This window comes from Mirounga angustirostris, unplaced genomic scaffold, assembly GCF_029215605.1.
Source record: "Mirounga angustirostris isolate CCGP_5_RB_7025 unplaced genomic scaffold, mMirAng1.0.hap1 SCAF_8, whole genome shotgun sequence".
In the NCBI taxonomy this organism is placed as follows: domain Eukaryota; kingdom Metazoa; phylum Chordata; class Mammalia; order Carnivora; family Phocidae; genus Mirounga; species Mirounga angustirostris.
In genome coordinates, this window is record NW_026991716.1 from 73,891,414 (window position 1) to 73,908,174 (window position 16,761).

Here is a 16,761-nt window from a genome sequence, read left to right on the forward strand (position 1 = left end):
CTATCCCTTTTTTCAGTTGAGAATTGCTTTTTGTTTTTCCTGAGACTGTGGTTACTGCTTACTTAATTGCTCAAATAATGATTAACTTTGTGTGCAAGGTATCTCTGCCACAGAACCATACTTGGCAGGGGACTGTTTCCATTGCCGTGTTTATGATTTGGGATTTATAAAAGGAAGGGAGGGATCCAGGTGTGCCAGAAAAGCTTGTCTTGCTTTTGTGGCTTCTCCAGAATGGTTGCATGTTCACTTAAAGGAGAAACAAACAACTGCAGGCCTCGTGGAACTGGGATAAATCACGTGGCTGTGACCTAAAGAGATGGCAGGTCTTTATTACCTGATGAACAAGCATAAAATCCTGTGACGTGATTTCTTTGGGGCATATTTACTCAATGGCCTGTTTTAGTTTTAGTTTTGGTGGCATATATACCATCACTGACACTAATTTTCCCTGCCCACTGCTTGCATGAATCACTGCCCAGCGATCCCTGACTCCCTGTATAGGTTTTAGTACTGTTTTCAGAAGCCAGTACTCTGCTTATTTACCTTTTGAGATGCTGAATATTTAACGAGTTTGAAATAAACTCTATTCTCCTTAGCCAGCCTTGAAGTGCCATCCATTGACCAACATTGGCATCATTTGGGAACTTGCTAGAAATGCAAAATTTCAGGCCCCATCCCAGACCCACTGAATTAGAATTTTAATTTTAATAGGCTCCCTAAATAATTCTTATGCACATTCACGTTTGAGAAGCACTGGCCTACCAGACTTTGCCTATAGTTATTATTATCCTAGTCGTCATGGTTGACATCATCATCATCAAATGTGTAAGGTGGCCAGCCACAGGGAGTATGGTTAGCTAAAAACAGAAAGCAGGCCACAACTCACACACAGAAACTCCTTTTGGTTATCTCACATCCTTCCCAGGTGGCCCTATGTGAGAGAATTCTACTGAGAACTTGAAGGGAGGGTCCTTTAATAGAAGGTCAGTGTGAAAAGGGACCTCAAAGATTCTGAGCATGACAGCATCAGACAGAACCTGATTTATGCACCCCACCCTAAATCTCCTCTATCAGAATCTCCTCTGTGGGGCTTTGGGATCTGGGCTTTTCGGTAATTCCAGAAATTCTTGTGTAGCCATCCTGGCACCAGTTAACATAACAGCATTGGGAAGAACAGTTCTGGCCCCACTTCTTCCATTTGATGCTGGAATTTTCACTTCCATACTTATGACTCATTGTTGACCTCAGATTAAACACTTCTACTATGAGGAAAATTACTATAAATATAATTTGGAGGCTCATGTGACCTACTGAACTCTTATGGCCCTGGCCAGGCCTAACATTCTTCTCTTTTCCCTTTTGGATCCTGTGGGGAATGGTGGGAACAACCGACCAGGTTCTACTTCCAACTGTACCATTGTTGGAATTCATTTGGGGCCAGAAGTATTATTTCACAGATAAGATCTAAGGACAAAAAAGGTGCTGGTGATTGTGGGTAAGCTGCTACACCTTTCTGGTTTCCTCCACTGCAGAATAACATTGCTGAACTTTAGTGCCATTTCCTAAAATCCATTGTGGGATTCTAGGAAGACACAGGTCCATTTCCCCATCTTTCAACAATTTAATTGGCCTCTAAGTCCAGCCCTGGCATTGCTGATATATGAGTAACCACATCAGCAAGCTGAAACAGACATTTAGTGCCTCTGCGGAGACTCATATACATTAATATTTACTTGGTAAAGATGACATTTAGAATGTATTTTGATTAATGTTCCTGAAAATAAACAAATTCCTTATACCAGCTGGACTGTTGGAACCTGCATTTGTTTGGAGATGTAGGAAGGCAAGACATACACTTTTTCAGTCTTGTTACTGAGAAATAGTTTTCTTTCCCGGGTTTTCAGAATATCTATTTGTTTAGAAATTTCAATGAATTCCTTTAAAATTTAGGAAACATCGCCAATCATCAAATAGGGTATATCTTAGGAGTTGAAATGGTATTACTTTAGCTGGACATATTTTTAAAACTAAGACCCTGTGAGATGAGAACCTATCTTTTCAAGGAGGAACTTAAATCAAGAAAGTTCAAAGTCTGAGTCATGGACTCTACAGCTTGAACAGAAATGCCAAGGGGGTGCTTGGCTGACTCACTCAGTTGCAATCATGCAGCTATTCATCTTAGGGTTGTGAGTTCGAACTCCACGTTGGGTGTAGAGATTACTTAAAAATAAAACATTTAAAAAAGAGAGAGAAATGCCAAAGGCACCTTGGAAGAGAGTCTTTGGCTAATATCAGGTCTAAACTACAAACTAAACAGGAAGCCACAGCAGTGAGAAGGAAGGCCAGTACCGTCAGTTGCTAATGTGTCTCAGCTAAAGGAGACTAGGGTGGGAAGACTGTCAAGGAGTGTCCATCCGTAAAGATGTCAGTCTTATTGTGCATGGTGTTTTCTTTCCTGTCCCTTGAATCTCACACAGCTCTCTGGTTGGGCCCAGAAGTTTTATCATTTCACAGATAAGATCTGAGGAATCCAAAAAGTGTTAGCACCCCACTTTGAGGTCAGGACATAGGTACACATATGCCTAACTCTCACAAGAGAATATTCACAGAGCAAATGTTGATAGCTTATCACGGTGCTGTGTTGAAAAGACCAAGGATGAATTTTCCAATACTATGTTTCTCAGATCTTCTAAAAAATCATCAAAATATTTTTTATGTTTTCTAGTAGAAGTTTTTTTTTTATGGTGGAACCGCAATATGTATAACTGAGCTGCTCTGGGTGAATTAAGAAGGGACTCTTATTACCTTTTTGGTCAGCCCTTTACTTCCTCCTCAAATTCTTATCAATCCATGTTCCAGTGACACAATTACAGCTTATAAACCCCTGCTTTATTATATCATCTTTGGAAAATTTTTTGTTCTTATCTGAAGTCTGAACCTTCACCGATACCATGCAGTAGTCTTAGAAATTTTTTAATTATCTTTTTTTTTTTTGGTTTCATATCATCCTAGTGAAAGCATATTCCCGTTTTTCTTTTTAAGATTTTTATTTATTTATTTATTTTGAGAGAGAGTGAGTGAGCCCAAGTTGGGGGGAGGGGGAGAGGGGGAGGGAGAAGCAGACTGCCTGCTGAGCAGGGAGCCCAACATGGGGCTCCATCCCAGGACCCTGGGATCATGACCTGAGCTGAAGGCAGACACTTAATGACTGAGGCACTCAGGCGTCCCATTCCCGTTTTTCAAAACTCAGTTCATAATTCTTTTCCTGGGGGCATACTTTGCTGGTTCTACAAGACTGACCTAAGTGCTCTGTCCTCCAGTAGTGCTTTATGGGAGCCTTCCCGTATCCCCGTGTAGCCACCCTGATATGGGGAATTGTATGGTTAGTTGTTTCAGTCCCAAGTTCTTGTTTCCAGGGAGATGAGAGTTTGTTTTCAGATCAGATCCCAGGCAGAAAGTGCCCTTTCCCAACCCAAAAGGGGTTTATACACTTCCTATCATTTCCACAGGAGAATAAAGCTTATTTGGGCGCAGACTCCCCCGCTGCTACGTGAGAAGTCATGATGAGAAGGCAGAGAGCTGCAGTGTCAAACAAGTAAAGAGGCAGCTATGGGAAAGAGAACTGAAATTTTCCACAGGAGTCATTTGATAAAAATTTAGTACTTAAAGATTATACTTTGGGAAAATTGATTAGCAAAGGCAGAGCTTTGTGGCTTTTTTTTTTTTTTCACTATTATGAAAGGAGGTTCTATTCTTAGCCCAGCCCTCATAAACTGATGTAACTTATAAATGTACCTGAACCATTGTACTAGTAGTGTTATTTTCTGCCTCCTTTTCTTCTGCCTCCTCATGGTCTTTTAGTGAATGGTCAGATTTAAACCTATTGGCTTAGGGCACCTTTCTCATTTCTAGGTCTGTTTGGGGTGGCCATTTTCTGCCTTCAATGCAGAACAGGTAGAGAGGACATTTATGTGGAGAGTACTAATGAAAATCATTTATTATTGACTGTGTCAGGCAGTCCAACAAGGAAGGTGTTAGACTTATTTTGAAGATGAGGAAATGGAAAATTTAAGTCAGCCAGATTCACATATTCAGTAAGAGGCTGAGCTGAAATTTGAACCTTGTTTTGAACAATATAAGCCTTCTGTTCTTTCCACGCTGCCCAATGGAATGATAATAATTCTTCAGGACCTTCAACTGTTCCAGGAAATGCCACATCAAAGATTTCATTAAGTGCTCAAAAAACACTTTTGATGACCCATGAGTTGCATGAGGAAGGGCAACTGGGAAATGTTTTGTACCCATGTGAATGACTGGGTTGGTGGAATCGCTCTGACTCATCTCAGAGCTGTGGTTCCCTCCTCGTGAAAGACAATTTGTTGGAGAAATTCTCTGAGCATCATAACTACTGCTACGATGTCTCTCCTGTACTAAAAAAAGGAGTGTCTTATCATGGGTTTGCCTCTGATGTAACTACAAAATCTTTATTACTCATGTCTGCAGCAATCTGAAATACATACATGATGGGAGGTGAGCACGTGTTTTTGGGACCGGGCATTTGTGTCATGTTGGATACAAGCTTGTGTTTGTATTTGCTTTTAAATAGACTTCCTCATTAAATAGGGTTGCACCTATGGTGAGCACTGTGAATTGTTTAAGACTGTTGAATCACAGACCTATACCTCTGAAACAAATAATACATTATATGTTAAAAAAAAGAAGAAGATAGTAGGAAGGGTAAATTGAAGGGGAGGAAATCGGAGGGGGAGACGAACCATGAGAGACTATGGACTCTGAGAAACAAACTGAGGGTTCTAGAGGGGAGGGGGTTGGGGGGGTGGGTTAGCCTGGTGATGGGTATTAAGGGGGACACGTACTGAATGGAGCACTGGGTGTTACACGCAAACAATGAATCATGGAACACTACATCAAAAACTAATGATGTAATGTATGGTGATTAACATAACATAATAAAATTTAAAATAAAATAAAATAAATATACCCCCCCCAAATAAATAAATAAATAAATAAATAAATAAATAAATAAATAAATAGGGTTGCACCTTGCAGACCATGAATTCACAAGTTAGGCCACACACTGCAGCAGTTATTGAAATTCTGGGCTTATTAAACTTTTTGAGAGTCTAATTAGCCTTATACTTTTTGTCTAGGAAATATGTACATGTAAACATACCAAATCTTCCTACATCTAGAAAGTGTTCTTTGACCTCAGTCAAGAACCTTGCTCTAAGAGGAACAAGGGCTAGGGCACTTGAACTTGAAAGAAATATTTCATTTTCTTTTCTCTCACTATCCTACCTCCATCCCAAAATATCCCACAATAAAGGTGTTTTATGAAAGATAGGGTGTCAGGAGTGTCTTTGTAAAGTCTTGCTCACAATCTTTATTGTTTAATTTAATGCTAATGATTTTGAGTATTTCCTAGAGAAGTTAGTTGAATTAAAAAAGCTCTTGGTATTCTCAAATGCTATCACCCAGCTGAGTGCTGTATCATTCCAATGGTCATCTACCACATGTAGCTGACACCATGTAGTCCATCCTGGTGCTCTGGAAGCTCCCAGCGATGCCATGTCCAACTGATCCAGAGAGGTTGGCTCCATTCCTCAAGGCAGTGAGTGCTTCCCTCTTGAAAATTCTACCATGCGTATGGCAAAAGGTGAATTAAACTTCCATAGTGTCAGATTTTTAAAAGGCAAGTCTCAGTCTTTCTGGAATTGTGAAACTTTAATGCGATTGCCAGCATTTCCTTAAAATTCTAGAAAGTGTGTTTTTATTTTTACAAAAAAACTCATTTAAAATTAATTTTATTTTGAAAATTTGTGAGATTTTAAAAACATCTGTTTCGGTAATTAGAAAGAACTGAGATATCATAAAATATGTCTCTGGCTTTCAGGGCCAGTAAGAGATCTGTTATATGTGGGAACATACTGAGGCACCGCTATGCAGAACCCTAGTGAGTTATTACATCTATCCCATCAGGCAAATGTTTCAATGAATTAGATATTAGCATTAAGTTTGTAAATAGAGCTTTTGGTGCACCAGGGGCCATTAGAAACTACTGATGGTTTAACACTGTAATTAAATAGATTGTTGATTTCTCTTTTGTGAAAGAGTGTCAAGGTCATCTACTAATTCACCTAGAATGTGATTTTTTTTTTTTTTAAATAACTTTCTGTAGTCATGGTCTGAAATATTCTTCCTGGGGTTTTGGACAGTGTGATTGATACTCTGCTAAATTTAGTCCAACTTGTGTATTGAGTCAGAAATTAAAATTTGGGGGTATCTGGGTGGCTCAGTTGGTTAAGCAACTGCCTTCAGCTCAGGTCATGGTCCTGGAGTCCTGGGATCGAGTCCTGCATTGGGCTCCCTGCTCAGCGGGGAGTCTGCTTCTCCCTCTGACCCTCCTCCCTCTCATGCTCTCTGTCTCTCATTCTCTCTCTCTCAAATAAATAAATAAAATCTTAAAAAAAAAAAAGAAATTAAAATTGTGGAAAGCATTATTGCTTCAAGTATTCTGGTCTTCTGTTTTTTTCCCGGTGTGTTCATCAGAGTCTTGATCTATCCAGTCTGGATAGCTGCTTATCAAATCTTTCTGGAAAGATTCTTTAGCACTTTGAAAACAATAGAAAAGATTTGTGAAGGATGACCACATCCTCAACAAGGACCAAAATTTTTGTAATGTGACAAGTTTGACATGTTACATTTTGTAAATTTAAGGTTGCAACATATTACTTTGATATATTATAAAATAATTACCATTGAAACAATATTTATTACATTATATCTTTATAGTACAATATTATTGTTTATGTTCATTATCCTGTTCATTAAATCTCTATGGCTTATTTACTACTTGTTACAAGTTTGTACCCTTAAACACCATCAACCTTATCCCCATTGCCTAGTAACCACCATTTTACTCTTTTTTTTTTCTTTTATAGGTTTGACTGTTTTAGATTCCACATATAAGTGATATCATACATTTTGATGTTAATTTGTCTTTCTTTCTCTGACTTATCTTGCTTAGCATAACGTGTTCAAGGTCTGTCCATTTTGCTGCAAATAGCAGGATATCTTCCTTTCTCATGGCTGAATAATATTCCACTGTGTATACATACCACATCTTTTTTATCCATTCATCCATCTGTGGGCATTTGGTTTGTTTCTATATCTTCTCTATTGTGAATAATGCTGTGATAAACAAGGATGTGCATATATCTTGTCAAAATCCTGCGTTTATTTCCTTTGGGTATATACCCAGGAGTGAACTTGCTAGATAGCATGGTAGATCTATTTTCAATTTTTTGAGGAAACTTCATAATGTTTTCCATAGTGGTTAGACTAATTTACTTTTCCATCAAGAGCATCTGTTATCTCTTCTCTTCTTGATGATAGCCATTCTAACAGTTGTGAGGTGATCTCTCCTTGTGATTTCTATTTGCATCTCCTTGATGATTAGTGACATTGAGCATCTTTTCATGTGCCTGGTAACCATTGTGATGTCCTCTTGGGAAAAATGTCTACTTAGTTCTTCTGGCCATTTTTAATAGAATTTTTTTTTGTTGCTACTAAGTTGTATTATTTCTTTATATATTTTGGATATTGATGCTTTATCTGATAAATGGTCTGCAAAAATTTTCTCCCATTCTGCAGGCTGAAGTTTCATTTTGTTAATTATTTCTTTTGCTGTGCAGAATCTGTTGACTTTGATATAGTCCTATTTATTGATTTTTGCTTTTGTTGTTTTACTTTAGGCATCATGTCCAAAAACTCATTGCAAAGACCTATATCAACAAGTTTCTCTTCCCTAAGTTTTATCAGGTCTTATGTTTAAGTCTTTAATTGATTTTGAATTAATTTTTGTGAGTGGTGTCAGGTAGGGGTCCAATTTCACTGTTCTGCATGTGTTTCTCCAGTTTTCCCAACACCATTTGTTGAAAAGACTATCTTTCCCTCACTGGATGTTCTTGGCTCCCTTGTCAAATATTAGTTGACCATTTGTACTGGGTGGGATTTAATTCTGGGTTCTTTATTCTATGTGTCTATTTTTGTTCTAGTATCATACTCTTTTTATTACTATGGCTTTATAGTATAGTTTGAAATCAGGAAGTATGCTTTCTTTGGCTTTGTTCTTCCCACCCCCCCCCCCCCAGGATTGCTTTGGCTATTTGGGTTCTTTTGTGGTTCCACACAAGGGAGGGAACAGTGAGAAAAGGCACTATTACTCCCCAAGATAAATCTTGCTGTTAATGAAAAGTTATATTTATTTATTAGAAACTTTAGCCTTAAACTTATCCCAGATTGTCTTCTGAGACTTTCTCTAGTCCCTGTTCTTTTTTTTCTTAAAGATTTGTTTATTTATTTATAAATAATTGTGCCAGTACCATGCTGTCTTGGTGATCACAGCTTTGTAGTATAGCTTGAAATCGGGCAACGTGCTGCCCCGGCTTTTTTTTTTCTTTTTCAACTGTTTCCTTTGCTGTGCAGAAGGACTCAATCTCACGACCCATGAGATCATGACCTGGGCCAAAACCAACAGTTGGACACTCAACCGAGTCATCCAGGGGCCCCTCACTAGTCCCTGTTCTAACCTTTGAATCACACACATTGTCTGACTTCCACGTAGCCCTATAGCTTATTGATGCAAATAATGACTGTGAAACATGAAAACGTGTGCCATGAAACATGAAAAAATAATGACTGTGAAAAAATTTCCTTTGAAATTATTATAAAATAAGTGTGCTTATTGTTTAACATTTGGAAAATATAGACAAATAAATGAGAAACTAAAATGAATATATTATTTTACCACCACAAAATATTCATTTTTTTTGTAGATTTTCTTTTCTTTTTTTTTAAATTTTATTATGTTATGTTAGTCACCATACAATACATCATTAGTTTTTTTTTTTTTAAAGATTTTATTTATTTATTTGACAGAGAGAGACACCAAGAGAGGGAACACAAGCAGGGGGAGTGGGAGAGGGGGAAGCAGGCTTCCCGCAGAGCAGGGAGCCCGATGCGGGCCTTGATCCCAGGACTCTGGGATCATGACCTGAGCTGAAGGCAGACACCTAACAACTGAGCCACCCAGGCACCCCCATCATTAGTTTTTGATGTGGTGATCCACGGTCCATTGTTTTCATATAACACCCAGTGCTCCATGCAGTATGTGCCCTCCTTAATACCCATCACCGGACTAACCAATCCCCCCTCCCCCGTCCCCGCTAAAACCCTGTTTGTTTCTCAGAGTCCATAGTCTCTCATGGTTCATCTCTCCCTCCAATTCCCCCTCCCCATTTTTCCCTTCCTTCTCCTAATGCCCTCCATGTTATTCCTTATGTTCCACAAATAAGTGAAACCCTATGATAATTGACTTTCTTTGCTTGACTTATTTCACTTAGCATAATCTCCTCCAGTCCCATCCATGTTGATGTAAAAGTTGGGTACTCATCTTATCTGATGGCTGAGTAATATTTCATTGTATATATGGACCACATCTTCTTTATCCATTCATCTGTTGAAGGGCATCTCAGCTCTTTCCACAGTTTGGCTATTGCGGACATTGCTGCTATGAACATTGGGGTGCATATGGCCCTTCTTTTCACTACATCTGTGTCTTTGGGGTAAATGCCCAATAGTGCAATTGCTGGGTCATAGCGTAGCTCTATTTTTAAATTTTTGAGGAACCTCCACACTGTTTTCCAAAGTGGCTGTACCAACTTGCATTCCCACCAACAGTGTAGGAGGGTTCCCCTTTCTCCACAACCTCTCCAACATTTGTTGTTTCTTTCCCTGTCCATTTTTGCCATTCTAACTGGTGTAAGGTGGTATCTCAATGTGGTTTTAATTTGGATTTCCCTGATGGCTAATGATGATGAACATGTTTTCATGTGTCTGTTAGCCATTTGTATGTCTTCTTCAGAGAAGTGTCTTTTCATATCTTCTGCCCACTTTTTGATTTGATTATTTGTTTTTTGGGTGTTGAGTTTGAGAAGTTCTTTATAGATGTTGGATACCAGCCCTTTAACTGCAGTGTCATTTGCAAATATCTTCTCCCATTCTGTGGATTGCCTCTTTGTTTTGTTGACTGTTTCCTTTGCTGTGCAGAAGCTTTTTATCTTGATGAAGTCCCAAAAGTTCATTTTTGCTTTTGTTTCACTAGCTTTTGGAGATGTATCTTGAAAGAATTGCTGTGGGCGATGTCAAAGAGGTTACTGCCTATGTTCTTCTCTAGGATTTGGATGGATTCCTGTCTCCCATTGAGGTCTTTCATCCACTTTGAGTTTATCTTTGTGACTGGTGTTAGAGAATGGTTGAGTTTCATTCTTCTGCATGTGGCTGTCCAATTTTTCCAGCACCATTTATTGAAGAGACTGTCTTTTTTCCATTGCATGTTTTTTTCCTGCTTTGTCAAAGATTATTTGACCATAGAGTTGAGGGTCCATATCTGGGTTCTCTATTCTGTTCCATTGGTCTGTATGTCTGTTTTTGTGCCAGTACCATGCTGTCTTGGTGATCACGGCTTTGTAGTATAGCTTGAAATCGGGCAACGTGATGCCCCCAGCTTTGTTTTTCTTTTTCAACATTTCCTTGGCGATTCGGGGTCTTTTCTGATTCCATACAAATTTTAGGATTGTTTGTTCCAGCACTTTGAAACATGTCATTGGAATTTTGATCGGGATGCTCTGGGTAGCATAGACATTTTAACAACGTTTATTCTTCTGATTCATGAGCATGGAATATTTTTCCATCTTTTTGTGTCTTCTTCAATTTCTTTCATGAGTGTTCTGTAGTTCCTAGAGTATAGATCCTTTACCTCTTTGGTTAGGTTTATTCCGAGGTATCTTATGGTTTTTGGTGCTATTGTAAATGGAGTTGTTTCTCTACTTTCTCTTTCTACAGTTGCATTGTTAGTGTATAAGAAAGCAACTGATTTCTATGCATTGAATTTGTATCCTGCCACATTACTGAATTGCTGTATGAGTTCTAATAATTTGGGGGTGGAGTCTTTTGGGTTTTCCACATAAAGTATCATGTCATCTGCAAAAAGAGAGTTTGACTTCTTCTTTGCCAATTTGAATACCTTTTATTTCTTTTTGTTGTCTGATTGCTGTTGCTAGGACTTCTAGTACTATGTTGAACAACAGTGGTGAGTGGGCATCCTTGATGTGTTCCTGATCTTAAGGGAAAGGCTCTCAGCTTTTCCCCATTGAGGATGATATTGGCTGGGGGTTTTCATAGATGGATTTTATGAACTTGAGGAATGTTCCCTCTATCCCTATACTCTGGAGAGTTTTAATCAGGCAAGGATGTTGTATTTTGTCCAATGCTTTTTCTGCATCAATGGAGAGGACCATATGGTTCTTCTCCCTCCTCTTATTACTGTGTTCTATCACATTGATTGATTTGCAAATGTTGAACCACCCTTGCATCCCGGGGATAAATCCCACTTGGTCGTGGTGGATGATCCTTTTAATGTATTGTTGGATCCTATTAGCTAGGATTTTGGAATCCATATTCATCAGGGATATCGGTCTGAAATTCTCCTTTTTGATGGGGTCTTTGCCTGGTTTGGGGGTTAAGGTAATGCTGGCCTCAATTTCTTCCTGTTTCAGTCTTGGCAGCTTATCGGGTTCCAGGAAGCCCTCCATTTCATCCAGATTGCTCAGTTTATTGGCATATAGTTGTTGATAATAATTTCTAATAATTGTTTCTATTTCCTTGGTGTTAGTCGTGATCTCTCCCCTTTCATTCATAATTTTATTAATTTGGGTCCTTTCTCTTTTCTTTTGGATAAGTCTGGCCAGTGGTTTATCGATCTTATTAATTCTTTCAAAGAACCAACTTCTAGTTTCATTGATCTGATCTATTATGTTTGGTTTCTAATTCATTGATTTCTGCTCTAATTTTAATTATTTCTCTTCTAATGCATGGCTTAGGCATCATTTGTTGCTTTTTCTCTAGTTCTTTAAGGTGTAGAATTAGTTGGTGAATTCGGGATTTTTCTATTTTTTTGAGTGAGGCTTGGATGGCTATGTATTTCCCCCTTAGGACCACCTTTGTAGTATCCCATTTGGACTGATGTGTTTTCATTCTCATTGATTTCCATGAATTGTTCTAGTTCTTTGATTTCCTGGTTGACCCAAACATTCTTGAGCAGAGTGGTCTTTAGCTTCCAAGTGTTTGAATTTCTGCCAAACTTTTTCTTGTGATTGAGTTCCAGTTTTAAAGCACTGTGGTCTGAGAATATGCAGGGAATAATCTCAATCTTTCGGTATCGGTTGAGACCTGATTTGTGACCTAGTATGTGGTCTATTCTGGAGAAAGTTCCATGTGCGCTCGAGAAGAATGAGTATTCTGTTGTTTTAGGGTGGAATGTTCTGTAAATATCTATGAGGTCCATCTGGTCCAATGTATCATTCAAAGCTCTTGTTTCCTTGTTGATTTTCTGCTTAGATGATCTGTCCATTGCTGAGAGTGGAGTATTGAGGTCTCCTACAATTAACATATTGTTATCAATATGACTCTTTATTTTGGTTAACAGTTGGCTTATATAGATGGCTGCTCCCATGTTGGGGGTGTAGATATTTACAATTGTTAGATCTTCTTGTTGGATAGACCCTTTAAGAATGATATAGTATCCTTCTGTGTCTCTTATTACAGACTTTAGTTTAAAATCTACTTTGTCTGATATAAGAATTGCTACCCCAGCTTTCTTTTGAGGTCCGCTGGCATGGAAGATGGATCTCCATCCCTTCACTTTCAGTCTGGATGTATCTTTAGGTTCAAAATGAGTCTCTTGTAGGCAGCATATGGATGAGTCCTGTCTTTTTATCCAATCTGCAACCCTGTGCTGTTTTATAGGAGCATTTAGGCCATTCACGTTGAGAGTCAGAATGGCTAAAATTAACAAGTCAGGAAATGACAGATGTTGGCGGGGATGTGGAGAAAGGGGAACCCTCCTACACTGTTGGTGGGAATGCAAGCTGGTACAGCCACTCTGGAAAACAGTATGGAGGTTCCTCAAAAAGTTGAAAATAGCGCTACCATACGATCCAGCAATTGCACTACTGGGTATTTACCTCAAAGATACAAATGTAGGGATCTGAAGGGGTACGTGCACCCCAATGTTTATAGCAGCAATGTCCACAATAGCCAAACTGTGGAAAGAGCCAAGATGTCCATGGACAGATGAATGGATAAAGAAGAGGTGGTATATATATACAATGGAATATTATGCAGCCATCAAAAGGAATGAGTTCTTGCCCTTTGCAACGACGTGGATGGAACTGGAGGGTATTATGCTGAGCAAAATAAATGAAACAAAGAAAGACATGTATCATATGACCTCACTGATATGAGGAATTCTTAATCTCAGGAAACAAACTGAGGGTTGCTGGAGTGGGGGTGGGGTGGGAGGGATGGGATGACTGGGTGATAGACACTGGGGAAGGTATGTGCTCTGGTAAGCACTGTGAATTGTGCAAGACTGTTGAATCTCAGATCTGTACCTCTGAAACAAATAATGTAATATATGTTAAGAAAAAAAAAAGAAGAAGATAGGAGGAGGGGAAGAATGAAGGGGGGGAATCGAAGGGGGAGATGAATCATGAGAGATAATGGACTCTGAAAAACAAACTGAGGGTTCCAAAGGGGAGGGGGGTGGGAGGATGGGTTAGCCTGGTGATGGGTATTAAAGAGGGCACGTTCTGCATGGAGCACTGGGTGCTATGCACAAACAATGAATCATGGAACACTACATCTAAAACTAATGATGTAATGTATGGTGATTAACATAACAATAAAAAATTTTTAAAAAAGAATGATATGAATTAATTGTCATCATGTTGTCTGTGAAGACATTGTTTTTATAGATTGTCCCTGTAAATTTCTGCTGTATACCACTCTTGGGGTCTTTCTCCTTTTATAGAACACTCCTTAATATTTTTTGCAGCGCCGGCTTAGTGGTCACATATTCTTTCAGTTTCTGCCAGTCGTGGAAGCTCTGCATCTCTCCATCCATTCTACATGAAAGCCTTGCCGGATAAAGTATTCTTGGCTGCATGTTCTTCTCATTTAGTACCCTGAATATGTCTTGCCAGGCCTTTCTGGCTTGCCAGGTCTCTGTGGATAGGTCTGACGTTATTCTGATGTTCCTCCCTCCGTACGTAAGGAATCTCTTCCCCCTAACTGCCCTTAAGATGGTTTCTTTGGTTCTAAGATTTGCAAGTTTTACTATTACATGCCGGGGTGTTGGCCTGTTTTCCTTGATCTTAGGAGGGGTCCTCTCTGCCTCTAGGACGTGAATGTTTGTTTCATTCCCCAGATTAGGGAAGTTCTGAGCTACGATTTGCTCAAATACATCTTCTAGTCCTCTCTCTCTCTCCACTCCCTCTGGGATTCCAATAATTCTGACATTGGAACGCTTCATGGTGTCACTAATTTCTCTGATTCTATTTTCATGGCTTCTGAGTTGTTTTTCTCTGGCCTCCTCTTTTCCCTTTTTATCAATTATATTGTCTTCCAGGTCGCTTATTCGCTCTTCTGCCTCAGTTACCCTAGCTGTTAGATTATCTAGATTGGATTGGACCTCATTGATAGCATTTTTAAGTTCTGCCAATTCAGCTTTCATTTCTGCCCTTAGAGACTCTATGTTGCCATTAATTGATTTCTCCATTCTAGCCATTGTCTTCACAATTGCTAGCCTGAATTCCATCTCCGACATCTTGGTTATATCTGCATCCATTTGTAAATCTGCAGCATAAGTCATAATCTCTGAGTCTTTTCTATTTTGGGGGCTCCTCCTCCTAGTCATTCTGTTGATGGGTGTTTGAAGGAATGTATAGAGTCCAAATTATTGACCAGAACCCAAGCAAGATGCACCTGTTTTCTTGGGACCTTAGGGTTGCTGACCTCTTGTTTTCCCAGCCTATCTTTTGGGGGAGGGGCCTGCTGCACTGTTACTCAGGCAACCCAGTTTGGGTGGAGTTGCCCTGCCCCCCTGTGGCGGGGGATGGGCTCAGCAGGAGTCAGTTTTGGGGGCTTTTGTTCTCTGATGGCTTTCCCTGGCGGCTTTCTGTGTCTCTTCCGCGAGTCAGAGCAGAAGAGACCATTTCCAACCTTCTGCCTCAGAGCAGAGAGACCGCAGTCTGTTCTTCAGTAAGCTCTTCAGGCCACACTGTCTCCATTTCTGTCCATGCTACTATAAACTGCGGCGTCCTGGGTTGTGCCCCCCTCCGCAGCGCTCCCAGTCCTGCTTCCAGTTCGGGGCATGTCTCTGCCCTTTGTGCTTCTAAAACTGCCAGCCGCTCCCAGTTCTTGCATGGAACCCCACCGCTCTGGGTTTCCACCCCGGGGGCTGCCCTAAAGTCCTTTCCCCGCTGCTACTGGTCTGCGAGTCTGTGCCCCGTCCCCAGCATGCGAGGCTGTCACCTACTGGTGGTGCAGGATCTCCATGGCTGGGCTCCCTCCCGCTGCCATTTATCCTCCGATATCTGCCCGCGGAATCATGGCTCCACACTTAGTACCTCGAAACCAACCGCCTGCGATATTCTGTAGAGATCCAGATCTTCTTACATCTCAGGCTGGTTTCGTGGGTGCTCAGAGTGGTCTGGTAGATATCCAGCTCAATTCCAGGGACCAGTTGAAATAGGGTCCCCTACTCCTCTGCCATCTTTCCTCCCTCTCTCTCTTTTTTGTAGATTTTCACTTCTACATCTATTTTCCAGCAGTTTGATTATATTATATATATACACAGTTTTAAATCATGTTTTCTAAATATGAAATGAGTTACAAATTCTGTCTCTTCATTGAAAAAATCAGATGACGCATCTATTCCACACCTTACCAATTAGTAAGTGATTACTACACACACTGGTATGTTAAAATTTCATGACCATGCCCCCATATCATATTCTTCCTGTAAAGTACGTAGTGGTGAATTTGAAGAATGATTTCACTATAGAGCTCAGCTGAATGTTAGTCTGTCTTAGAGTAAAACCCTGTGCTCTGCTCCTCCTGAGACAGGCATGGGATTCTTGACATTCATTCTTCATGCTTGTATGGAGACGCAATCAGTGAGGAGTGATTATCCCAAGCACAGCAAAGAAAATTTCTGTTTATTTATTTTTCTCTCTTATAATAACATATCTCTGAAAAATCCCAGGCCGCCTCTCTCTGGCCAGCGTGTGACTGGGCAGGCAGGTTCTGGATTAATTATAGTTAGGGTTGTTTTCAGGTAGACACAGCCAAGGCTTTAAGTGACTGTTGTACCTTGACCAGCATCTTCCTTGGCAGCATTGGGCAGGTCAGGGGTCATTCTCTCCTCTCTATATTCATTTACAAAGGTTTTCATGAACACAAGCTCAGACTTTGAGCTGAACCCCAAATGAAATTTTCTGGGAATCCTATGCAAGCTTTAGGCCTTTCCTACTTGTGTATAGCCATTGGAAAGATACAAAGATTTGAGAGTAAGGCTTGTCAGGGAATGAAGTTAGTTGAATTTCAGGTCAACTTTCAGTGCAACTGAAAGCTCCTTGAACATTAAGGAGTTGGCTAACTTTAGTTCCCTAGAAGATTCTAGGAGAAAATACAGTAGATTTGCAATTACTTGGAGCAACTGTAATTGGCATTGCTCAGATTATGCTTAGAGAACAGTGTTCAGTTTTGATTTCAACACTTAAAAATGATGTGGAATAGGTCCAGAGAAGAAAAACCTGACATTTTCTGGCATTTTAA